Source organism: Carcharodon carcharias, chromosome 31 (assembly GCF_017639515.1).
Source record: "Carcharodon carcharias isolate sCarCar2 chromosome 31, sCarCar2.pri, whole genome shotgun sequence".
In the NCBI taxonomy this organism is placed as follows: Eukaryota; Metazoa; Chordata; class Chondrichthyes; order Lamniformes; family Lamnidae; genus Carcharodon; species Carcharodon carcharias.
The window spans coordinates 14087718-14113318 of record NC_054497.1 but is presented as its reverse complement, the minus strand read 5'-3'; the positions used below and the strand labels follow the sequence as shown (position 1 = coordinate 14113318).

General features: G+C 45.0%; 1 long non-coding RNA gene across 1 annotated transcript in view; it reads left to right on the top strand.

Moving 5' to 3' along the window:
- LOC121271542 overlaps positions 1-24886 on the top strand; it is an 84675-nt gene extending 59789 nt beyond the window's left edge. The window contains exons 2-3 of the long non-coding RNA XR_005941734.1: positions 19662-19771; positions 21627-24886. This is a non-coding gene — a long non-coding RNA (uncharacterized LOC121271542). The remainder of the gene's footprint in view (positions 1-19661; positions 19772-21626) is intronic.
- Positions 24887-25601: the final 715 nt, after the last annotated feature.

Below are 25601 nucleotides of genomic sequence, written 5' to 3'. Positions count from 1 at the left end.
TGCTGCACTGTTGGTGGATTGATACTGAGGAAGCGCTGCACTGTTGGTGGGTTGGTACTGAGGAAGTGTTGCACTGTTGGTGGGTTGGTACTGAGGAAGAGCTGCACTGTTGGTGGGTTGGTACTGAGGAAGTGCTGCACTGTTGGTGGGTTGGTACTGAGGAAGCGCTGCACTGTTGGTGGGTTGGTACTGAGGAAGTGCTGCACTGTTGGTGGGTTGGTACTGAGGAAGTGCTGCACTGTTGGTGGGTTGGTACTGAGGAAGTGCTGCACTGTTGGTGGGTTGGTACTGAGGAAGTGCTGCACTGTTGGTGGATTGATACTGAGGAAGCGCTGCACTGTTGGTGGGTTGGTACTGAGGAAGCGCTGCATTGTTGGTGGGTTGGTACTGAGGAAGCGCTGCACTGTTGGTGGGTTGGTACTGAGGAAGTGCTGCACTGTTGGTGGGTTGGTACTGAGGAAGCGCTGCACTGTTGGTGGGTCGGTACTGAGGAAGCGCTGCACTGTTGGTGGGTTGGTACTGAGGAAGCGCTGCACTGTTGGTGGGTCGGTACTGAGGAAGCGCTGCACTGTTGGTGAGTTGGTACTGAGGAAGCGCTGCACTGTTGGTGGGTTGGTACTGAGGAAGTGCTGCACTGTTGGTGGGTTGGTACTGAGGAAGTGCTGCACTGTTGGTGGGTTGGTACTGAGGAAGCGCTGCACTGTTGGTGGGTTGATACAGAGGAAGCACTGCAGTATTAGAGGGTCAGTACTGAGGGAGGGCTACACTGTCAGAGCTAATGTAAAGCCAAGGCCCCAGATCTCATGGTACTATTTGAAGAATAACAGGGGAGTGGCCCTCGTGGCTGGGCCAAAATTTATCCCTTAACTGATGTTATTAAAACAGGTCACCAGGTCATTATGACGATGCAGTTTGTAGGAGCTTGCTGTGGGCAAATTGGCTGCCACGTTTTTTTACATTACAACAGTGAGCACACTTCAAATGTACTTCATTGGCTGTAAAGTGGCTTGGGGGCATTCTGAGGTTGTGAAAGACACTATAGAAACGCGCACCTTCCCTTTACCTCAGGTCCAATTATTAGAAAGCTGGGACTCTATTGTTCTTCATCTGCATTCCTCCTCATTGCTCCTGTTTCGCAAAATCCCTCATCCCAAAAATTTCAATTCATTTTGAGATAAAACTTTATGTTGTTTTTGTGAGGGGAGCTGGGAGAGGTCACAGCAGCCTCAGTGATCAAACCTTTCAAACGAGTCGAAGCTGTTGCTCGGGTGAGCTCTGAATGCAGTGAAAGGACAAGTTACTGATTGAGTTTCACCCTGCTTTCACCATCTCCACTGACAGGATTTGATTCGAGTGCTGAAAGACTGGGAACGATAGTGAAAAACATCCCACCACCTGCAGAACTCAGGTATTAGAGGACCTGGCAGAGAGTGGACGTGAGGAAAGGTGGATAGCAGGGAGAGGGGGTTGGGGAGGGGGGGTACCGGGTTGGGGGGGTGGGGGGTGGGGAGTGGGGGAGGGAGGGACGGAGGTGGAGATGACAGGAAGGGGGAGGGTAAAGCTGACACTGATCCCAGAGAGGCAACAGAGAAAGGAAGAGCTTTGTTCAATTCAATAAGGAGGAACTATATTTCCAGTGTCACAGAATCAGAAATCAGAGCACGCAAATTTAAGATAATTTGCAAAAGAACTGTGGCCAGGGGCGGGGAGGGGTTTGTGGGGGTAGGGGGGGTCGATGAGGTGAAGTTAACACATCTTTTTTAACAGTGGGTTATGATGACCTGGAATACGCTGCCTGAAAAGATGGTGGAAACAAATTCAATAGTAACTTTCAAAAGGGAATTGGATCAATGCTTGAAATAAAGAAAATTTGCGGGATTGTAGGGAATGGGCAGGGGGAGTGGGACTAATTGGATAGCTTTTTCAGGCACAATGGGCTGAATGTCCTACTATGATCCTATGAAAGAGAGATGGCTTCTTCAGGGAAGGGAATAGCAAACTGAAAGAGGAAGTAAAGGATAGTAAAGTAAAGGAATTGGAGAGCAAGTGTCAGCTGTGGCTCAGTTGGTAGCACTCATGCTTCTGGGCTATTAGACCCCTCCCTGTGGCTTGAGCGCCGAAATATGGGTTGGAATTTCAATGCAGAAGGTGCTGCGTTTCCTGAGGCAACTGTTTCTCGGAGGAGATGTTGAACCATGAGATGTTGCGTCTGCCTGTTCATCTGTAGTAAAAGTTCCTATGGCACTATTTTGAAGAAGAGGAGGTGAGCTATCCCCCATGTCCAGGTCAATATTTATCCCTCAACCCGACGTCCCAAAATGAGATGATCTGGTCATTATCACAGTGCTGTTTGTGGGATCTTGCTGTGTGCAAATCGGCTGTGGTGTTTCCTACATTACAGCAGTAACTGCATTTCAAAAACAAAAAGCACTTCCTTGGCTGTAATGCTCTTCGAGATATCCGGCAGTCATAAAAAGCTCTATATAAATGCATACAGGCAGGATGTTACAATCAGATCGGTCATGAATTTATCGAATGGGGGAGCAGGCTCGATGGGCCGAGTGGCCCTAATTCGTATGTTCATATGATCAGCAATGTCGAGGCATGGGGTGCAATAATCCCCTGGTGCATTCTCCATGGCAACTCAACCAACCGGAGCTGACTTGCTAACCAATCAGCACCCTTTTCTCATGCAGTATTAATTGTTGTCCCCTTTGAGATTTGGTATTCTTGCGAATCTGTCCTGATGAGTGCAAGACAAAAAGCTTTGACAGCCTGTCTTCCTTTCCAGCAATTCTGTTGTTTAATTATTGAGATGGAGGGAGAGAGAGAGTGAGAAGTGACAGAAAGGATCAGTTCAAGTTGAATCAGTGAGCATTTAGCCATTCGATTAAAAACTATCAAATAACAACCAGAGCAAGTGAAAGACATTAGAATAAAATTAATTTATTTTTGATTTGCCTGTACAACTGCAATGGACCCAAGCAAAACTAGACCATACAAAATAAGACTCCAAAATCACTCATTGGCACGGAAATGTTGTGGGACATCTTGATTAGTTCTTCCTTTTAAGGAAACAAAGATCAAGCAGTTTTCTGGGTGATTCAATGGGTGATTGTTGCTTGAGGGTGACAGTCAGCCACAGGTACCTTGGTGAAGTTGGCAAGGCTATAGCTGATCCCAGCTCACCTGTGCTAAGGAAAGGGAAACATCATCAGGGGTTCCAGCTCCTCTTTGCTTTTCAATGGCCTAGACAGGAAAGGATGTGTTGGGTCAGGGGCCTGGATGAGGGGGAGGGTGATGGGGGGCAGTGGGTAGAGGGGGGGGTTGGTGGGGTGGTCCGCTGTGAGGCATCTCATGATCAACCAGCCCACCAATACTCATGGTCAAGGCTCAACAGAGTTATCACTGGTTTGGGTTGCTGGAGGACTTCAAGTGCTCATGAAGCTATTACCAGCATGCGCCAGATCGTTCAGCAGAGTGCGGAAGCAAAGAATGAAAGACTTTGACTGTTGAATAGATCCTAATTGAGAAGATGAACGTGTTGCAAGGGTCCGCTTCCAATGAGATACATTTCCATCTTGAAAGTGGAAGGCACGTGATTTCAATGAAACTTAGGTGTCGTTTATTTCTATTTGTTCTCAGGTGTGACCTGCATTTATGGCCATCCCTAGTTGTGTTGAGAAGACACTGCTGGACCTTCTCCTTGACTCACTGTAGTTCACTGCGAGCACCTTCCTTTCTCACAACTGAGCACTTGGCTAGGTAACAATAGAGGGCCTTAAAAATCAAACACATAATGAGAGATTGGAGTCAACCGTAGGCCAGACTGGGAGGGCGATGAAGCAACAGAGCTTTTTCATTATTAATCATTTTTCTAACACAAGTCCACAACTAACCAGGTTTATTGCATTTAATTTCAGAACCTGCCATGGTGGAATTTGAATTCACAACTGTTACTTTCCCTCCGTACCCACTAAGGTATCAATAGATAATGGCAAAGATGCTTATACAAAAACTTCAGTCTATTAAGTGCGGATGCAAGTTGAAACTAATGGTTAGTCTGGTAAATTTCTGGTCGGCAAAGTGGATTGCCAAGTGAGATGGGGTGACAGACAATGGTGACATTACAAATGGCTGCCATTTTGGACGTTATATTTAGCTGTGTAACAGGAAAAATGGAGTTATAAACTACGGAACATTTAGCTTGATAAGATCCTTGGCTGTTCAGGGTTAAGATATACGCCCGACAACAGACTTTTCTTCCGCGGAATGGTGAATCAATGGAGCTGTTGTTGAGAAAATGGCAGCTCAGTGTTTCGTGACACTAACTGCTTGGTCTAGAGAATGAGTCTTTGTTCTTTGACTTTCGTTCATGGTGAGTGAACACTGGGACGAGCAACTCTATGGTCACAGCAATTACAGTAATCTTTATGTCCCCTTCGATTGTGGAACCACAGCTTCAAAAACAGGGCCATAAATAGGAAAATGTCATGTTTTTTTCACGTTGATGAATCACATGGCTATCATATGTAAGAGGTTAAATGTCAATTATCAGAAAGGTTGGGAGTGCAGAGAAAGTTAGAGAACTTTACTGTGTTTTTAAAAGCTTTAACTGTTTTTTTGGGGGGAAGTTGTAGTGAATGGTTTTGTGATTTATTTTCCCACGAGTCTGGAGTGACCAAGTTCACTTCTGGGCATCGCACCTCAGGAAGGATATCTTGACCTTGGAGGGGGAGCAGTGCAGCTTCACCAGAATGATACCACAGCTTAAAGGGTTAAACTGTGAGAACAGATTGCAAAACCGTAGCCTGTGTTCCCTTGAGTTCAGCAGGTTGACGAGCGGTGGAAATCTAATTGTGGCATTTAAAATGTTAGAAGGATTCAGTAGAGCAGATAGAGACAAACTATCTCCTCTGACGTGGGGAGTCCAGAACATGGGGGCACAAGCCAGAAGCACATCTTATCACCAAACTCATTCTCCCAAAAAACTGTGGAGGTGGGGGAGGGTCGGGGGAGGTGGCGGGGGGGGGGGGGGGTTGCTTTTGAGGCAGAGATTGATAGATTTTTCTTGTGTGAGGGTGGCAAGGGATATGGAGGACTGGAGGGTAAATAGAGTTATGCTGCAGATCATCCATGATCTAATGAACGATGAAATAAGCCTGTGGGGCTGAATGGCCTCTTTCTGTTCCTAAGTTACTAACTGATAAGCCATACTGACTGTATGCTGATGGGTCAATGATTTGGACAAAGCCATCATTGTCCAACTGGTGCATCATGTTAAACTGAATCAAAAGAAAATGGGTTTTTCTTTCCCAAATCTTTATCCACCCTGCCTTCCCACCATCAGCATCACCCTCAGGAGCCAGGAGGGATATGGAGAGCTATCTCACTGTTCCCCATTGACCAGCCACTTTTCATAAATGGGGGTTAGCCAAAAATACCCAATGTCTCCATCTTGGATAAGTCAGAATGTCCTTCAACACTCAGATTTGCCCTTGAACATTCCAATAAAAAGATTCTGATTCAGTAACACCGCAATCTGTTTATACTGAAATCAGATATTGTGAAGCTCCACTTATTTTATACTTTTACAGGCTTCTTGGTGTTTCTCTTCCTCTGGATCAGAGCACTGTTTTGGGAATCATGTGACCACAACAACTGATCTTCTGGCCTTTAGCTGATCTTCTGCATGTCGCTTCAGGAGTTCCTCAGGGTAGTGTCCTAGTCCCAATCGTCTTCAGCTGCTTCATCCGTGACCTTGCCTCCATCATAGACTCAGAAGTAGGATGTTCATTGATGATTGTACATGTCCAGTTCCATTCCCAACTCCTCAGATGTTGAAGCCCTTCGTACCCACATGCAGCAAGACTTGATCAACTCTTGGGCTTGGATCTATAAGTGGCAATTAACATTCACGCCACACAAGTACCAGACAATGACCACTTCCAACAAGAGAGAATCTAACCATCTTCCTATGACATTCAATGGCATTACCATCGCTGAAACCCCCTCTGTCAATATCCTGGGGTGTCACCATTGACCAGAAACTGAACTGGATCAGCCACATAAATACTGTGGTTATGAGAAAAAGTCAGTCAGCCTATTCTGTATGTTGGGGAGTCGGCATCTCCTGACTCTCCAAAGTCTGTCCACCATCTACAAGGCATAAGTCAGGAGTGCTATGGAATATTCCCCACTTGCCTGGATGAGTGCAGCTTCCACAACACTCAAGAAGCTCAACACCATCCAGGATACAGCAGCCCGCTTGATTGGTACCCCATCCACCACCTTCAACATTCTTTCCTTCTACCTCTGACGCACAGTGGCAGCAGTGTGTACCATCTACGAGATGCACAGCAGGGACTCGCCAAGTCTCCCTCGACAGTACCTTCCAAACCCATGACCTCTGCCACCTAGAAGGACAAGGGCAACAGGCACATGGGTGTGCCACCATCTGAAAGTTCCTCTCCAAGCCACACACCATGCTGACTTGGAAATATATAACAACTTTTATTTATATAGAACCTTTAATGTAGTAAAATGGTCCAAGGTGCTTTGCAGAAGGGTTATCAGACAAAATCTGACACTGAGCCACATTAGGAGATATTAGGGCAAATAAATAAAAGCTTGGTCAAAGAGGTGGGTTTTAAGGAATGGCTTAAAGGAAGGAAGTGTAGAGAGTTGGAGAGGTTTAGGGAGGGAATTCCAGAGCTTGGGGCTCAGACAGGTGAAGGCAGGGCCACTAATGCTGGAGCGATTAAAATTGGGCATGTTGAAGAGATCTATGGGGGGGGGGGGGGCGGCTGCATTGTGGGGCTGGAGGGGATAATGGAGACAGAGTGGGACGAGGCAATGGAGGGATTTAAAAATGAGGATGGGAATTCTAAAATCGAGGCTTTACTTAACTGGGAGCTAATGTAGTCAGCGAGCATAGGCGTGACAGGTGAACAGGACTTGATGTGAATTGGGATATGAGCAGCAAAGTTTTGCATGACCTCAAGTTTATGGAGGCTAGAATGTGGGATGCCGGCCAGGATAGAGTAGTCAAGTCTGTAGGTAACAATGGCATGAAAGAAAGTTTCAGAGACAGATGAGCTGAGGCAGAGTGAAGACGAGTGACGGAAATAGAAATAGGCGGCCTTAGTGATGGTGTGGATATGTGGTCAGAAGCTCATCATGTTGTCAAATACTACACCCAGGTTGTGTACAAGCTGGTTCAGCCTCAGATTGTTTGTTGCCAGGTAGAGGAATGGGGTTGGTGGCTAGGGAATGGAATTTGTAGCAACGATATGGGCTTCAGTCTTCTGAAAATTTAGTTGGAGTGGATTTTTGCTCATCCTGCACTGGATGTTGGTCCGATAATTAAAAGACAGTGGAGGGGCCAAGAGAGGCGGTGGTGATATAGAGAGCTGGGTGTCATCAGTGAACTGATGCTGTATTTTTGGATGATGTTGTTAAGGGGCAGCATGATGACAAATAGGAGGGAGGGGGAGGGTGGGTGGTGGTGACCAATGATACTATTGGCTGTCCCTTCAATGTAGTTCGGTCAGAATCCTGGAACCCCTGAGCTAACAACACTGTGCAAGCATCATCACCACGTGTACAGCAGTGTTCAAGAAGGCAGCTCAACACCTCCTTCTCAAGGGCATTTAGGGGTGAGCAATAAATGGCCTTGCCTGTGACACTCGCATCCCATGGGTGAACAAATTTAGAAAATTTTTTTACATATAATTTTAAAGGGGTTACAATTTAGCTACTTCTGGCTTGACTTCCCAGATGAACCATTGCTTCTCACTGTGTGTGTCCCACATCAGATCAAATATATCCTCTGAACTCTGGGGGATTATTGGGTACATCATGTAGACAAAATCTCCTCTCTCTCCCTTTTGAACCATAAACCTTACCAACCGTTCCAGACATTAATACACCAAAAACTTTCTGCTACCTCTTTAATAATGCGCCCACAATCTGTCAACTCTCTCATATTTGCCACTTTTCTTACTCTCTCCATCTCTCTCTCTTGTTGTTGCAGTTCAACAAGGCTTCCTCCTCCTTCCTGGTTCTCGTTTTCCCTTCCCCAGCTGATTTTTCTGTAATCTCAGACCTCTAACTTCTCCAGCCTATCTTCCACTTCGGCAGTGTGAGCATATCATCCCTCACATCTGCTGCTGATCACACACAGCACTCAGACACATTACTTACCACAGTTTCTGATCTTACAGCTCTATAGAAACTCCTTCACGTTGTTAAATGCCTCTTTTGTCACTGCTGCCCTCCGTTTAACATCTTCATTGCTTCAGTCCCCCAGGTATCATTTAGACAACCCAAGGGAACACTTTGATTAACTTGTTCTATTTCCCTGCTGCTCACTCTCTGTTAACTTTTGGCAGCTCCACTTGGTGATTCCCACTGGCTTTGTCTCCATGGCATTTTAGCTACAACCCAAATTATGAACTTGTCTTAAGTATCCCTGGTCTGTCCTCTTGATATCTGCAATAAGAATTGGTGTGTCTTCGATGGATCAGAAGTTGTTTGCCAATATCCTAAACCAAAATTAGAGTCATTCAGACTGTCTCTCATAATGAATTCGGAGTATATATGGTGAAATGACTGTGTGGCATAATAATTTCTTGCCTCATCCCTCTGACCTTTATTCACACTGTTAACTCATTATCAGCTCTCACTGCCACTGTTTGTTCTCTGGCAAAGTTCCAGAAATCTCATGCTTCACCCTTAATTTCAGCTTTTGGGAAAATATGCATTAATCTTTTCCTCATGACCTAGTGAAATATATACACCCCCCCAGCTGTGGCTCTTTTGGCAGCATTTCAACACAGAACAATTATGGGCTCAAGCCCCACTCCAGAGACTCGAGCGTAACCTGCAGCCTGACACTCCCACGTCAGGAACGCTGTCCCCTCGAATTTCTCTGTCTGTTTGTCGCGCTGCGTCGTTAAGATGGCCGCATGGCTGGAAATGTCGCGTGGGCAGCCGGTTAGTTCCCTGTGCGGTAAGTCCTGTACTGCTACCCAGCCACACACCTAAGCAGCTTAGCGGCAAAGCTGGTCAGTGCTGCGGGAGTGCCGCACTGTCACAGATAATGTCTTCCAGATGAGATGTTAAACCAAGGCCCTATCTTCTCTCTCACGTGGACACAACATATCCCATGCACCATTCGGAGAAGAGCAGAAGAGTTCTCCCCAGTGTCTGGTCAATGCAGCCAAACATCACTTTAAACAATTAATCACTTCCAGTTCTGCTGAAGGGACATGAGGACTCGAAAAGTCAACTCTTTTCTTCTCCGCCGATGCTGCCAGACCTGCTGAGTTTTTCCAGATAATTCTGTTTTTACTTTAAGCAGATTGCCTGGTCATTATCTCATTGCTATTTGTGGGATCCTGCTGTGCACAAATTGGCTGCCGTGTTTCCTACAGTGACTACATTCCAAGAAGTGGCTGTAACTCACTTTGAGACATTTTGAGGTACTGAAAGCTGCTATGAAAATTCATGCCTTTCAGACTAGAGAAGCTGGGTTTGTTCTCCTTCAAGCAGAGAAGGACAAGGGGAGGTTTAATGTGTCTTCAAAGTCATGAATTGCTTTGATATGGTAAATAAGGAGAAGCTGTTTCCACAGGCAAGATGGTCAGTAACCAGAGGATGCAGGGTTAAGATAATTGGAGAGATGAAGAGGTTCTTTTTATGATCTGGAATGTGCCTGAAAGCAGGTTCCGTAAGGGAGGCAGATAAAGACTTGAAGAGGAGATAATTGCAGGGCTAGGGAGAAAGAGACACAATGGGCTGAATCTGTGCTATAAGAGCCTGTGAAGGTGCTGTCTCACAGGTGTGGGACAGCTACAGTTTGAGAGCAAAGCTCAAATCAAGGTCAACTCTCTGGAGTGGGGCTTGAACCTGCAACCTTCTGACTCAGAGACAAGAGCTGTGCGCGGTGAGTCGCAAATGTTAGGTACAGCACCTCCTGAGATACTAATGTCCTCATTTGCATGACAACGCTCCCTGGAGTGTGAATCTTTCACAATCAAAGTGAGAGGACTTTCAATTAATTGGAAAGTACAAGGGCTTCTGTCTGTTCTCTTCTCTCCTCTCTGCTCCTTAATCGGAATTAGACTAGTCTTTCCAGCTGCTTCCAAGCAGCCAACCATCAGGGGGTTGACTAGATTACAACACATTAATGATGTCTGGCAGAAGGAGCACATCTGTGGTACAGCCTTGAAAACAAATACATTAGTATTTAATTTCTTTTGCACTCTGCATTGGCACAATGCTTTTTGGATACCTTCTGTCTGAATTTCATGACAGAGAAATGACAACGGAGATCGTGGATGAACATAATGTTCTTCTTAAAGAATGTAAAGTTACAGTGCGTGATAAAAGTGGAACAGGATTGGGCCTGAGTGGTGATTGGATTGTGCTTTCCAGTGAGGGCTGATCCAAAGCGGAGAGTGGAACAGACTAGCATTAGAAAGTGCTGGGCAGGAGAAGGAATCACTTGCCCCACACTGTCCGCCCTGTCCAGTCGCCATGCTTTTCCCATTACTGTATATGACTCTCCTCAGGCCACAGGCAGCCGTGTAATCCATTGGGAGAGCCGGGGAAAAGGCAAGGTTAAAAGTCCAGGGCAGCGGCAGGGGTGCAGTCCGGAAATTTCCACTTTGACCTCATTGGCTGATCGATGCTAATCCAGGAACAAAACGAAAGAACTTGCATTTACATAGTGCCCCAAACTGCTTTACAGGGAATGAAGCCCTTTTGAAGTGTAGCCATTGTCATACTGTTTTATGCAGCCAATTTGTGCACAGCAAGATCTCATAAATAGCAAGGAGATACATGACTAGAAAATCTTATCAGCGATGTTGATAGAGGAGTAAATATTGCCCAGGACACCGGGGGTAACTCTTCTTTGATAATGCACCAGGAGATCTTTTAGATCCACCTGGGAGAGCTGAGAGGGCTTCAGTTTAACATCTCGCTTGCAAACTTGGCATCTCTGACAGAACAGGATCTTCAGCTGCCTAGGCCCAAAGTTCTGGAATTCCCTCCTTAGGCTCCTCTTTTAGGACGCCCCTTAAAATTGACCCCTTTGGTCTGCCCCAATATCTCCTTCTGGGGCTCAGTGTCAATCTTCATTTGCTAATCCCTCCTGTGAAGCACCTGGGGATGTTTTCCTGTGTTAAAGATGCTATATAAATGCAAGTTGTTGTTGTTTCTTATACTGTCTAAATCAGTGTAAATCAGTCACTTCAATACTTGCAGATGTTCCCAGTGGCTTAGCTGGTGGTTATCAACAAATCATGACAGGAAAATGTGACTCGGATAGAGTGCCTGGAAACAACGTGTGACAAATTCAGCAAGTGCATACTATAGCGAGATTGTTAATGAGATTAGAGACACTGAGTTTGGGGAGGTCATATGAAATTGATAATAAAAAATAAAAAGAAACTTCAAGATGCCTTGATTTGTGCAGGATTCTAGGTTTCTTATCTAAAGTGTGTCAATAAGGGATGGTTACACATGTAGCCCAATCCTCCTTTCCAACGACCTCAGTTCTATTTTAGGGTTCAACTCTAATGCTAGGTCCAAATTTAAACGTGCGTCCAGTGGCAGGACATTACAGGATCATCTTTTCCTCAGTTGAAGCATCTAGCAGGCGTTAAAGATTCCTATTTGAAGATCTCCCAGCCTCTTGGCTGGCACTTCTCATTCAACCAGAACAGCAGCTTAACTAGTCATTTTTAAAAATATTCATTCAGGGGGTATGGCCAGCATTTATTGCCCATCTCTAGTTGCCCTTGAGAAGGTGGTGGTGAGCTGCCTTCTTGAACCACTGCAGCCCAGTCATTCATCACACTGCGTTTGTGGGTAAAACTGGCTTCACTGTTCACCCACATTGCAAGCCACTTTATAACGTGGTTCATTGAATGGTAGATTCCTGAGAGAAACGGAAGTCCTTCCCTACAATGAACATTTGCATTAGGAGCAGGAGTAGGCCACTTGGCCCCTCGAGCCTGCTCTGCCGTTCAATAAGATCGTGGCTAATCTGATTGTCAACTCGACTCCACATTCCCGCATGCTCCCGATAACCTTTCACCCCTTTGTTTATTAAGGCTCCGCCTTAAAAATATTCGGAAACCCTACTTCCACCGGCTTTTGAGAGAGTTCCAAAGACTCACAACCCTCTGAGAGACAAACTTTCTCCTCATCTCTGTCTTAAATGGGTGACCCCTTATTTTTAAACAGTGACCCCTAGTTCTAGATTCTCCCACGAGAGGAAACATCCTCTCCATATCCACCCTGTCATCATTCCCTCAGGATCTTATACGTTTCAAGTGACTTTCCATCTTATTCTTATCCTGTCATGTATGAGTTGCTCCTGGTATTTAATAGTATTGACACCATAGTTAGAAGAGGCATGCAGAGCGCAAGTCAGGAGTGTGATGGAATACTCTCCACATGTTTGGATGAGTGCAGCTCCAGCAACACTCAAGAAGCTCAACATCTTTCAGGACAAAGCAGCCCCACTTGGTCAGCACCCCGTCCACCACCTTCAACATTTACTCCCTCCACCACTGATGGATATAGATGTGCGCCATCTGCAAGATGCACTGCAGCAACTCACCAAGGCTCCTTCGACAGCACCTTCCAAACCTACGACCTTGGCCACCTAGTAGGACAAGGGCAGCAGACACATGGGAACACCACCACCTGCAAGTGCCCTTGCAAGCCATATACCATCCTGACTTGGAAATATATCGCAGTTCCTTCACTGTCGCTGGGCCAAAATCCTGGAACTCCCTACGGAGCAGAGCCCTCAGCACAGGCTCAGAAGGAAGTGTTCTTGGCTAGGAGGGTTATGTTCCAAGGCTGAGTGGGGTGGGGTGGAAGGTGGGGGGATGGGCGTGCTGGTGGGTGGTGGCGATGTGGGGGGAGAATTGGGAAATGGCCCTTTTGTTGATGCACCCAGCTGATAACCATGCAGACAGTTACAAAAAAACCTTTGCACCTAGTTCCAATCTACTTTACAATGGGGTAGGTAATACTCAAAATAAATAAATGGATAGTAATTTTTTAACTACTTAATAATGAAACTACATTATTCAGGACTACGTAAAGTGGGATATAGCTGTATTCCCTTCTCCCTCATGTGTTTATCCAGTTTCTCCTTAAATGTAACTATACTATTCACGTCAACCACTCCTTGTGGTGGTGAGTTCCACATTGTCACCATTCTTTTGGGTAAAGGAAGCTTCGCCTGAGTTCCTTATTGGATTTCTTAGTGACTATCTTATATTTATGGCCCCTAGCTTAGGACTCTGTCACAAATAGAAACACCTTTATGTTAATCTTATCAAGTCCCTTCATAATTTAAAACTCTCTTAGCCCTCAATCTTTCTTTTCGAGAGTTAAGAGGCACAGTCTATCCAGCCTTGTGGATAGTTGCACAGTGCCTGTATCATCCTTTTTTTACATCTTCACCACACATCTATTGTTAGATCTGGGGATTAGAGTGTACGCAGTGCTGTGGTCTAACTAAGGTCCTACACAGCTGGTGAACAGGTCTAGATATTTTGCATGCAATAGTGACTTGTCCATCAAAATGTTGGAACAGGAGGAGGCCATTCATCCCCTTCGAACCTGTGTTGCCATTTAATTAGGTGATGGCTGATCTGCTTCTTATCTCCATCTGTCTTGGTTTTATACCCTTCTCAGCAAAATTCCATTCCAGGCTTGTCCATGCTTAAGTCAGGAGGTGTAATCTAAGCTGAGGGTAAGGGATGGAAGACAGGACTTAGGGATTCTCAACGGGGAGGCTTCTTTGGGACCACATGACCAAATTCAGGCTGCTCGTGTGTATCAGATCATCACATGTTATACCGACAGCTTCAAAGTATCACCTAATTCTGTCTTCACACCGGAAGACACAAATAACTCCGCAGAAATACTCAGGAACCAAGGGTCTAGTGAGAAGGAGGAATTGAAGGAAATTAGTGTTACTAAAACAATAGTGCTGGGGAAATTAATGGGACTGAAAGCCGATAAATCCCCAGGACCTGATAATCTACATCCTAGGGCATTAAAGGAGGTGGCCATGGAAATAGTGGATGCGTGGTTTGTCACCTTCCAAACGTCTGTAGATTCTGGAACAGTCCCAGCAGATTGGAGGGTGGCAAATGTAATCCCACTATTTAAAAAAGGAGCAAGGCATAAAACAGTGAATTACAGACCGGTTAGCTTAAACTCGGTAGTCTGGAAAATGCTAGAGTCTATTATAAAGAATGTGATAACAGGACACTTAGAAAAAAACAACAGGATTGGACAAAGTCAACATGGGTTTATGAAAGAGAAATCATGGGCAGAATTTTCTCTTTGGCGGGTCAGAGGTGACTGTGTGCCCTCCGAACTGCCAAAGGCCTGTTAAGGCCATTAATAAACCAATTAAACTAATTCTCAGCGCTGCCCGTCCAACTTTAAGATTGGGGGGCAGGTGAAGAGCCCAAGCGGCCTCCACATTTTTCATGAAACCTCATCCATGGGCAGGGTGAGGCTTCATGAAGGTTTTATTAAGTTAATAAATACATTTTGCTCATTTCACAAACATGCTCCAGCTCATGTGACACTGTCACATGAGGGGACATGTGTAAATGGTTTTTAATTTTCAACTTGAACTTAATCTCCCCCAGGCAGCTCTGTGCCTCGGGAAGAGCGCAGGACCCGACTCTCCCTCTTCCCCCCACCTGCACAGGTAGTGCTGAGTGCTACCGAGCGTGTGTCACGTAAAATGGTGGCGCGCAGCCAATCACGGGTGGTGATTGGCTCTGCACCTGCCCGTGCCCGCTCCCGACCGGCCTGCCCAACAGGCAGAAGATTCTGCCCCATGTTTGACAAACCTACTGGAGTTTCTTGAGGACGTAACGAGCGGAATAGATAAGGGAGAACCAGTGGATGTGGTGTATTTGGATTTTCAGAAAGCTTTTGATAAAGTCCCACATAAGAGGTTAGTGTGTAAAATTAAAGCACATGGGATTGGGGGTAATATAGTGGCATGGATTGAGAATTGGTTAGCAGACAGGAAACAGAGAGTAGGAATAAATAGGTATTTTTTGGGAGTGGCAGGCAGTGACTAGTGGGGTACTGCTGGGGTCCGTTCTTGGGCCCCAGCTATTCACAATACATATCAATGATTTGGATGAGGGAACCAAATGTAATATTTCTAAGTTTGCTGACAGCACGAAACTTGGTGAGAATGTGAGCGATGAGGAGTTTGTTAAGAGGCTTCAAGATGATTTAGACCGGTGGAGTGAGTGGGTAAATACATGGCAGATACAGTATAACGTGGATAAGTGTGAAGTTATCCACTTCAGTAGGAAAAACAGAATGTCAGAGTATTATTTAAGTGGTAGTAGACTGGGGAATGTTGATGTACAAAGGATGTCCTTGTACACCAATCACTGAAAGCAAGGTGCAGGTGCAGCAAGCAGTTAAGAAGGCAAATGGTATGTTGGCCTTCATTGTGAGAGGACTTGAATATAGGAGCAAGGGTGTCTTACTGCAGCTGTACAGAGCCTTGATGAAACCACACCTGGAGTATTGTGTCCAGTTTTGGTCTCCTTACCTAAGAAAGGATACACATGTCATAGAGGGAGTGCAGCGAAGGTTCACCAGACTGATTCCTGGGATGGCAGGATTGTCGTATGAGGAGAGATTGGGCCGACTAGGCCTGTATTCACTGGAGTTTAGAAGAATGAGAGGCGATCTTATTGAAACATATAAAATTCTGACAGGGATGGACAGACTGGATGGAGGGGTGATGTTTCCTCTGGCTGTGGGGGGAAGGGGGGTGCGGGGTCTAGAACAAGGGGCCACAGTCTCAGGATATGGGGTAGACCATTTGGAATGAGATGAGGAGAAACTTCTTCACTCAGAGGGTGGTGACCCTGTGGAATTCTCTACCACAGAGGCTGTGGAGGCCAAGTCACTGAATATATTTAAGAAGGAAATAGATTTCTGGACTCTAAAGGTGTCAAGGGGAGAGCGGGAGTACGGCATTAAGATAGAGGATCAGCCATGATCATATTGAATGGCGGAGCAGGCTCGAAGGGCTGAATGATCTACCTCTGCTCCTATTTTCTATGTTTCAACATCCTTTTTGCACTTCTTTCTAACATTTTCCATCTCCCCCTTAAAGGTGCTGATTCCTTTTGGCTAACTTTTGCATGATAAAGTGTTTCCTAATCTCACTCCTTGTGAAGGAACAGAGCAGGGAGCCCACTGCCCAACTCTGGCTGCAATGCGGGATGGCAGAGTGAGACTGAGAGTGGATGAACCCTGAAGGAAGGTCGATGGAAAAGGAATATTTGTACGAAGGAAGCTCCAGAGAAACTATTTCCTCTGTCGAGGTCAATGAAGGACAATCAGGGAGCACCTTTTCACTCAAAGGGTAGTGGAAATATGGAGCGCTCTCCCCCAAAAAGCTGTGGATGATGGGGATTAATTAACTTTGAAGATCAAGTTTGATATGGTTTTTTAAAATTCTTTCAAGGGATGTGGGCGTCACTGGCTAGGCCAACATTTTTATTGCCCATCTCTTTATTGGGTCAGCGTATCAAGGGATATGGAGCAAAGGTGGGAACAAAAATCTGAGATATGGATCACTGTGATCTAACTGAACAGGCTCAAGGGGCTGAATGGCTCCTCCTCTTTCTTATGTCCTTCTGGAGAGATAGGAAAAGGATAACAAACAGAGCAAAAGGTGGCATTGAGAGAGTTAACACAATGCTCCTGGTCATGGCAAAATGTACCAGCATCTTAAGACAGATCATGTGATGAGTTGTTTCCTTGCAACAACATTCATGGCTTGAGGCTGACTCTAATCACAAGACCAGTGCAGTCTCTTTGTTTAGACAACTTTGCTGCCTTAGGGCGAGGATCGAAGATGAGTAGGAGAACAGGGAGGAGAATTGATGGTCATGCTACCAGAATGGCTGTACACTCTAGACAAAAAACTGCTTATGGCAGAAAGGCTAAAGCTGCATTCACACAGCAACTTTAGCATTGATGCAAATCGGCTTGGGATTGTTAAAACAGAATAGTGCCAATGAGGTGTTGAAACATAAAGTAGCTCCAAGTTGTCTGTAAATCTCCTATCAGGTCAGAGTCCCAACTGAGTTCATGATTTACCTGTAGAAACAGAGGAGCATAGAATTGTTACAGTACAGATTGCAGTACCATCACTGAATCCCCCACTCTCGACATCTTGGAGGTTACCATTGACAAGAAACTGAACTGGACCAGCCATATAAATACTGTAGCTACAAGAGCAGGTCAGAGACTAGAAATTGTGCGATGAGTAACTCACCTCCTGACTCTCCACAGCCTGTCCACCATCTACAAGGCAGAAGTCAGGAGTGTGATGGAATACTCTCCACTTACCTGGATGAGTGCAGCTCCAACAATACTCAGGAAGCTTGACACCATCCAGGACAAAGCAGCTGCTTGATTGGAACCCCATCCACAAACATTCACTCCCTCCACCACTGACACACAGTAGCAGCAGTGTATACCATCTACAAGATGCACTGCAGAAACTCACCAAGGCTCCTTCGACAGCTCCTTCCAAACTCTCTACTATCTAGAAGGACAAGGGCAGCAGACACATGTGAACACCACCATCTGGAAGTTCCCCTCCAAGCCACACACCATCCTGACTTGAAAATATATCGCTGTTCCTTCACTGTCACTGGGTCAAAATCTTGGAACTCCCTCCCTACACCTACACCACATGGACTGCTGCGATTCAAGAAGGCAGCTCACCACCACCTTCTCAAGGGCACCTAGGGATGGGCAATGAATGCTGGCTCAGCCAGTGACATCACATCCTGTGAAAGAATAAAACAATCATAGGCCATTCAGCCCTGCCGGCTCTCTATAAGAGCAATTTAGCTAGTTCCACTCTTCCTGTAGTCCTGCAAGATTTTCTTCCCTTAAAATAATGGTCCAATTCCCTTTTGAAAGTTCTGATTGAATCTGCTTCCACCACAATCTTCAGCACTGCATTCCAGATCCTAACCATTATCTGCCTAAAACATTTTTCCTCATGTCGCCTTTGATTCTTTTGTTAACCTCTTAAAATTAGTGCCTCCTGCTTCACGAACCTCCCACCAAAATGGAAGCAGTTTCTCCCTATCCATTCTGTCCCAGACCCCTCATGATTTTGAACACCTCTGTCAAATCTCCTCTCAACCTGCCCTCCTCCAAGGAGAACAGCCCCAGCTTCTCCAATCTACCCACGTCACTAAAGTCCCTTATCCCTGGAACCATTCTCGTAAATTCTTTCCGCATCCTCTCTGAAACTTTCACATCCTCCCTAAAGTGAGGTGCCCGTAATTGTACACCATACTCCAGTTGAGGCTGAGCCAGTGTTTTATAAAGGTTCACCATTGCCTTTGTACTCCATGCCTCTATTTATAAAGCCCAGGATCACCAAGGCCCTATTAGCCACTTTTTTAACCTGCCTGGCCACCTTCCAGGATTTGCACTGTCAGTTGTGCTGTAGCTGCATCATTAGAAGAGAAGCAATGCAGTTTGAGTGGGAAAATATAGTTAGAACTTAGAACAAGCCATTTCTCCATCCATATCTATGCTGCCTGTGTATGTGTTTAATCGGAGCAATTCCAAATTAATCCTGCTATCCCACTCTTTCCATTTAACCCTGTATCTTTCCACTTTTTATTAATTCATAGGATGTGGGTGTCGCTGGCTGGACCAGCACTTATTGCCCATCCATAATTGCCCCTTAAGAAGTTGGTGGTGAGCTGCCTTTTTGAACTGCTGCAGTCCATGTGGTGTAGGTACACTCACAGTGCTGTTAGGGAGTATTTTGACCCAGCAACAGTGAAGGAACAGTGATATATTTCCAAGTCAGGGTGGTGAGTGGCTTGGAGGGGGACTTCCAGGTGGTGGTGTTCCCACCTATCTGCCGCCCTTGTCATTCTATATGGTGGTGATCGTGGGTTTGGAAGGTGCTGTCGAAGAAGCCTTGATGAATTCCTGCAGTGCATCTTGTAGATAGTACACACTGCTGCTACTGTGCACTGGTGGTGGGGGGAGTGAATGTTTGTGAATGTTTGTGAATGGGGCATCAATCAAGCGGGGCTGCTTTGTCCTGGATGGTGTGAGGCTTCTTGAGTGTTGTTGGAGCTGCACTCATTCAGGCAAGGGGAGAGTATTCCATCGCACTCCTGACTTGTGCTTTGTAGATGGTGGACAGGCTTTGGGGAGTCAGGAGGTGAGTTACTCATCGCAGGATTCCCAGCCTCTGACCTGCTCTTGTAACCACAGTATTTATATGGCTGGTCCAATTCAGTTTCCTCTGCTTCAAATGTTTTCTCTCTGCCTCAGATACCTCACTGCCCTCTGGAACAACTAACAAACTGCTCAGTTACATCAAACTGCTATTTCTAAGCAGGTTTAAGAAGAAGACCCATAACCACCTCCATAAGGGGCAACTAGGGCATGGGCAATAAATAACAACCTTGCCAGCAATGCCCACATCCTGGGAATGAAATGTAATAAATGTATATATAAAACCAAGCATTGATTTCAGAATAAGGGACATTTGCTTCAATTTATTCATTATACTGCAGGTTTAGATATGTGGGCGTGTAGAACCTGAAGCACTAGCCATTGCTGGGTGTATGAGGCTGCATGCGGACATGACTGTATGGTAATTCATCCTCAGAGTGTTGAGGTACAGGTGAGGCCAGCATTTATTGTCCACCTTTAGTCATCCCTGAGAAGCGGTTAGAAAGTCTGGGGTGGGTTTCCCTCATCCATTGTCTGAATGACATCTTCAGAAAACTCAACCAAATTAGCATGGCAGCAGCTCCAATGTGTGAGAGATATGGCTTAACGACTTGCACTGCTCTCTGTCCCATCTCTCTCCATACCTGGATATCATCTAGATCTTCCCCATTTTAGGGTTCACGTTTCTGTCGAAAACAATATATTCATTTATTTCAATATTAACAGTCTTATCATTAACAATATCATTTAATTTTCATCAGAAAACAGGCACCTCTAACAATGCTGCACACCGTGATGGGAGCACAGGGGTGTCCACCTACATCACCCGGAATGAGACTTGAATGCACAACTTTCCTTGTTTAGGGGCAAGAGTGCGACGCACTGGGCCAAACTTGAGTCTCAAAAGTGCAGGTTTAGGGAAAAAAAGGGCAGATAAAGAACAAAAAGTTAAAATCGGAGACACGATGGAGGACTGCAGGGATTAAATTGCAAAGTTGCTTCTTCCCCTGCCCCTCTTGTTCTGCCAATGGTTTAATCTTTAGAACAAAATGAACCTGGGCGTAGCTTGAGTAGAGGATCAGTGAAGGTCTAAATATATATCAGGAAGAAACTTGCATTTATATAGCGCCTTCAATTTAGTTAAAATATCTCAAGCTGTTTCACATCATCAGAGAACAACGGACATTGAGCCACATTAGGAAACATTAGAATGGGTGACCAGTGCTTGGTCAAAGAGTTAGGTTTAAAGCATCATCCAATAGGGGGGCGAGCTGGAATGGTTTGGGGTCAGCACCCCAGAGCTGAGGTCATGGCTGCAAATGGAATGCAACAAGCTGGATTTGGGGGAGTGCAGAGATCTCGGAAGGTTGTACAGTTGGAGGAGGTTATAGAAATAGGGAGGGGCGAGGCCATGGAGGGATTTGAAAACAAGGATGAGAATTTTAAACTTGAGGCGTTGCAAAATAGCGCAGGTGGGGGGCTGCCCAGGAGGGCAGTTGAACCTAAAGGTAACAAAGGCATGGATGAGGGTTTCAGCAGCCACAGTGAGAAGCACTTTTAACAATTAGTTGCTGAAGTATGAAAGGTGAAGATATGAGCCCCTAGACTTATTTAGAGCCTTATAACATATGGCTCCATGTTGGCAAACAACCATAATTCTCTGACACCCCTGAGAACCACAGGGCCCCTCCCTTCAAGTACTTTTCCAATTACCTTTTGAAAATCATTATTGAATCTGCTTCCACCACCCTTTCAAGCAGATCATAATTGATTAGAAGGGTTTCCTCATGTCACCTCTTTTCTTTTGTTCATCAACTTAAATCTTTGTCCTCTGGTTACCAACCCTTCTACCACTGGAAACAGTTTCCCTTATTTACATTATCAAAATTCTTTGTGATTTTGAACATTGCTGACAGATCCTCCATTAACTTTCCCTGCCCTGAGAACAATCCCAGCTCCTCCAGTCTCTCCACATTACTGAAAGGAGGTCTTCTCAGTTGTGAACCTCTTAGAGAGAGATAGAGTGTCCCTTTGCCTAGGAACTTGTGAAAGGGAGTCTGCCCATCAGATTAACATTGATTCCAATAATTGTCATTAAGTATATAAATGTAATTAAATTCCAGTGCACACTGTTCAAGAATGGGATATAAAATATCAGCTTCACCGTACACTTACACATTTTTAGTGGTGTCACAATGTGCAAGATTATCTGTCTTCACTGACATGTTACAATAAATTCTAATGAGTTATGCAACCATCTCAATTCATTATATAATTCTCATGAACTTAATGTTCTGTCTCTACAGATGATCTTGGACTTCACACTAGGGCTGCAACTGTAGCCAATGCAGCCCGAGGAGCCACCAACACCACGACATCTATCATCAACATTAGTGCCAGCCCAGGAGACTGTGCAGTGCCACCAGCACACTTTACACCACCTTCAATCTTAAATGGGTGGGTGGCACTGAATCAGTGGGTGGTGGGTTCACCTCCCACTCCAGCACTGAGGGAGTGCTACAGTATCAGAGGCGCTGTCTTTTGGATAAGATGTTAAAATGCTCTCTCCTGCAGATGTGAACAATCCTGCGCTCACTGTTCGGAAAAGGTTCTTCACCAGTGTCCTGCGCCAATATTTGTCCCTGAACAAATATCACTGTAAAACAGTTCAATAGGTCATTAACCAGTGGGATCTTGCTGTGTGCAGATTGGCTGCTACATTTGTCTATGGTATGACTTCACTTCAAAAAGTACCCAATTGGCTGTGGAGCACTTTGGGAGGTCCTAAGGATGGGATAGGCGGTACATAAATGCAAGCTCCTCCTTTCCCTCTTACTAGAAATTCAGTTGAGACTACACACAGTAATCTGGGCGTGGTCTCACCAAAACCCTGTACAGCTGCAGCCCACTTCCGAATTCTTGTTCCCCAATTTCTTTGTGATAAGGGCCAACATGTCATTTGCCTTCTTAATTGCTTTGCTGCACCTGCATGTTAACCTCCGTGTTCCTTGGATAAGTACACCCGAGTCCCTCGGAACAACAACATTTACAAGTTTCACACATTTAAAAAAATTCTGTTTTTCTATTCTTACAACCAAAGTGAATAGCCTCACACTTGCCCACATTATGTTCCATCTGCCATCTTGTTGCCCATTCGCTCAACCTGCAGCCTCTTTGTGTCCTCCTCAGGGCTTGCATTCCCACTTAGCTTTTGTATTATCAGCAAACTGAGGCACATTACCCTCTGTCTCTTCATCTAAGTCATTAATATAGATTGAAAATAGCTGAAGTTCCAGCACTGGTCCTTGCGGTGTTCACTAGTCACAGCTTGTCAACTTGAAAATGCCCCAGTGACCCCTACTTAACCAATCCTCTATCTATACTTATAGATTACCCCCAACTCTATGAGCATCTTGCTTATTAACATATCTTGCGCATTCACTTTTTGTATAGCTTCTTACTGAATGTCTTTCAAAAATCCAAGTACACTACATTTACTGGATCACCTTTAACTATCTGACTAGTTACATCCTCAAAAATTCTGATAAATTTGTCAAACATGATTTCCCTTTCATAAAGCCACATTGCTTGATCATGCTATAATTTTTTGAGTGCATTTAAGGCTTCCTTAACACTAGATTCCAGCATTTTCTTGATGATGGATGTCAGGTTAACTGACCTGTTGTTCCCTTGTTTTCTCTCTCTCTCCTTTTCTGATTAGAGATGTTGCATTTGCCAATTTGCAAAAAGAATGTGAAAATATGAAAATAATGACAGGGAAAATTGCACCAAGGCAAATAGAAAATTGGTAAAATACCTTGAACAATGCAACTTTAATGTATGTCTTTACACGAAGGGTAATAGGAATCTGGAACTCTCTCTCCCCAGAGGCTGGGGTGTCAAAACTGAGATTGATAGATTTTTGTTGACCAAGGGTATTAAGGGCTACGGAGCCAAGGCAAGTAGATGGAGTTAAGATATGGATATGCCATAATCTAATTGATTAGCAGAACAGGCTTGAGGGATCCAATGGCCTCCCCTTGTTCATATGGGCATGTTTGCCCAGAGTTAATAAACTGAAGCGTCCGTTCCTTAATCGTCAGATGAGGAAAAAAGTCTCCTGTCGTGACAGAGCGAAATCACGGAACCAAGCTTTGCAAACCACAACTTGGAACTTGTATGGCTGACATGAAGCAATGAAGTTCAGCTGCCTGGGCTTGAGCTGAACCAGCTCTCACGTGGGCCTGGGCTTGAGCTGAACCAGCTCTCACGTGGGCCTGGGCTTGAGCTGAACCAGCTCTCACGTGGGCCTGGGCTTGAGCTGAACCAGCTCTCACGTGGGCCTGGGCTTGAGCTGAACCAGCTCTCATGGGGTGCGTCACAGATGAGCTGAAAGTTAAATAAAATAAGAAATGAACTCACATATCTCCGACGCTTTCATCCTGGCTTTCTGATCTGCTGATAACAAAGGTCCCATTCATTTGGCCAATTCACTACTAGGCCTTTGCCTCCAGGTCTCTCCACGCTTGTTAATTGGATATTCCCTAAAAAAAACTCATGATTTCGAACTGACTCAACATCCGTGGGAGTAAGTTAGATCCTTAAAGGTCACAGTGATAACATTTTCCACTGAAGCGATTCAAACATAAATGGTAATGCTATTTAATAGATCAATAGGTTAGATCACTGGGGATTTTGGGAATAAAATGCTCATTAATTTACAGTAGATACCAAATGCCTTCAAATATGTCACCCAAATATGTCATCAAATATCATGCCTCACTGATCATGAGGGAGCCTGGAGAGGGAACATTAGCTGAGGCTGTTCGTGCCTTTGCCAGATGCAGATGAAGATGCATTTTCATTTTTGGCTCTGGGAGAGCGAGCCACAGTTTGATTTCTCCTTTCCTCACTTAACTGTTACCCAGGTTGAGGTCAGTGAGCTCATCAAAGACGATGAATCTTCCTGCACTCTGCGGTTTGCAGGCTCACTCAGAAGGATGCCCAGCTCATGGTTATATAAACTGTTCCAGCACCAACCATACTCAACAAGCAAACATCTACAAATATTTCCTCCATAGTTCACATTTGAATCGTTTGGATTGTATTACTGCCTTTCCACGTCTCTCTTCATCTTTGAGACACTCCTAAAACCCTCCTAACAACTCCTTCTGTGCCTTTGGTGTCAATGTTGGTCTCATTTACTCCTGTTAAGGCCTCTTGGGACATTTTTCCTAGGCTTAAAGGTGCTTTATAAATGCAAGTTGTTGTTGTATTAATCCAGACACATGAACTTAAAACACCAGCTGACTAGGTCAAAGGCTGAGTGAGTGGAGCTGTCGCTGGGTAACATGCTAATTTTGTCGCTACATGAATAATTCATATTCATTACAGAAGGGATCTATTCAAAGGCTATTGTAAAAGCTGTTAACTCGGCAGCCAGTATACATTTGGCATGAAGTGGAGTATTGAATTATCATTGGTACTATTGCGAGATTAATTCCAATTATTGTCTTGGAAGATTGCCTGAGGCGATTTCCTTAATAAATATCTATTTAGGAAAGAATAGTTCTATTGATCTTGGAGTTTTTATATTGGACACCCAAATCTGACTGCCTAAAACCCACAACAAACACTCTAAGTGATAAACTGCATCTTTTCAAATTGGACAGACAGCGTTCCACCAAATGGGAAGGTTTCTACCCTCTCTACAATCTCGAGTCACTGTTTTGCTTTGGCAGACACAGAGGTAACAACTGGCCAGCGGGAAAGTGAGGGGTGGGGGGGGGTAGGGGGTGAGGGAGAGAGTTCAAAATGATCAATTTTGCTATTTTCTGGTACACGAGGCAGCACCCGAGGGAGATGTCAGGGCAGCACCCATTCTCTGTTACCCTGAAACACAGTATTATCACAGGAGAGCAGTGCTGCCTGATCACACTTCCGCTTGGCCATTTATCAGGGGGAAGATTAATACTACTGTTTATTTCTAGCCCGATAATTTCAACATCAAAAAAGAGTGAGTTGCCCCCATTGTCTCGTACTGGCAGCAGTCAGAGCCCCCATGATAGAAGGATATGCTGATGGGGTGAAATGAAGTAGCGTGGGGGGAAGTTCTTGTGAAACATACAGTCTGATGCAAGCCAGTTCGGCAGTCTACAAAGCCTCACTTCCTGTAGTCACGCGGACAGAGGAATTTATAATGGGCTCTACCTATGTAAACTTGTCACACTGCAATCACACCTTCCTGCCAACTGTAGTGCTGTATTGCTTTAGTTTTGCAT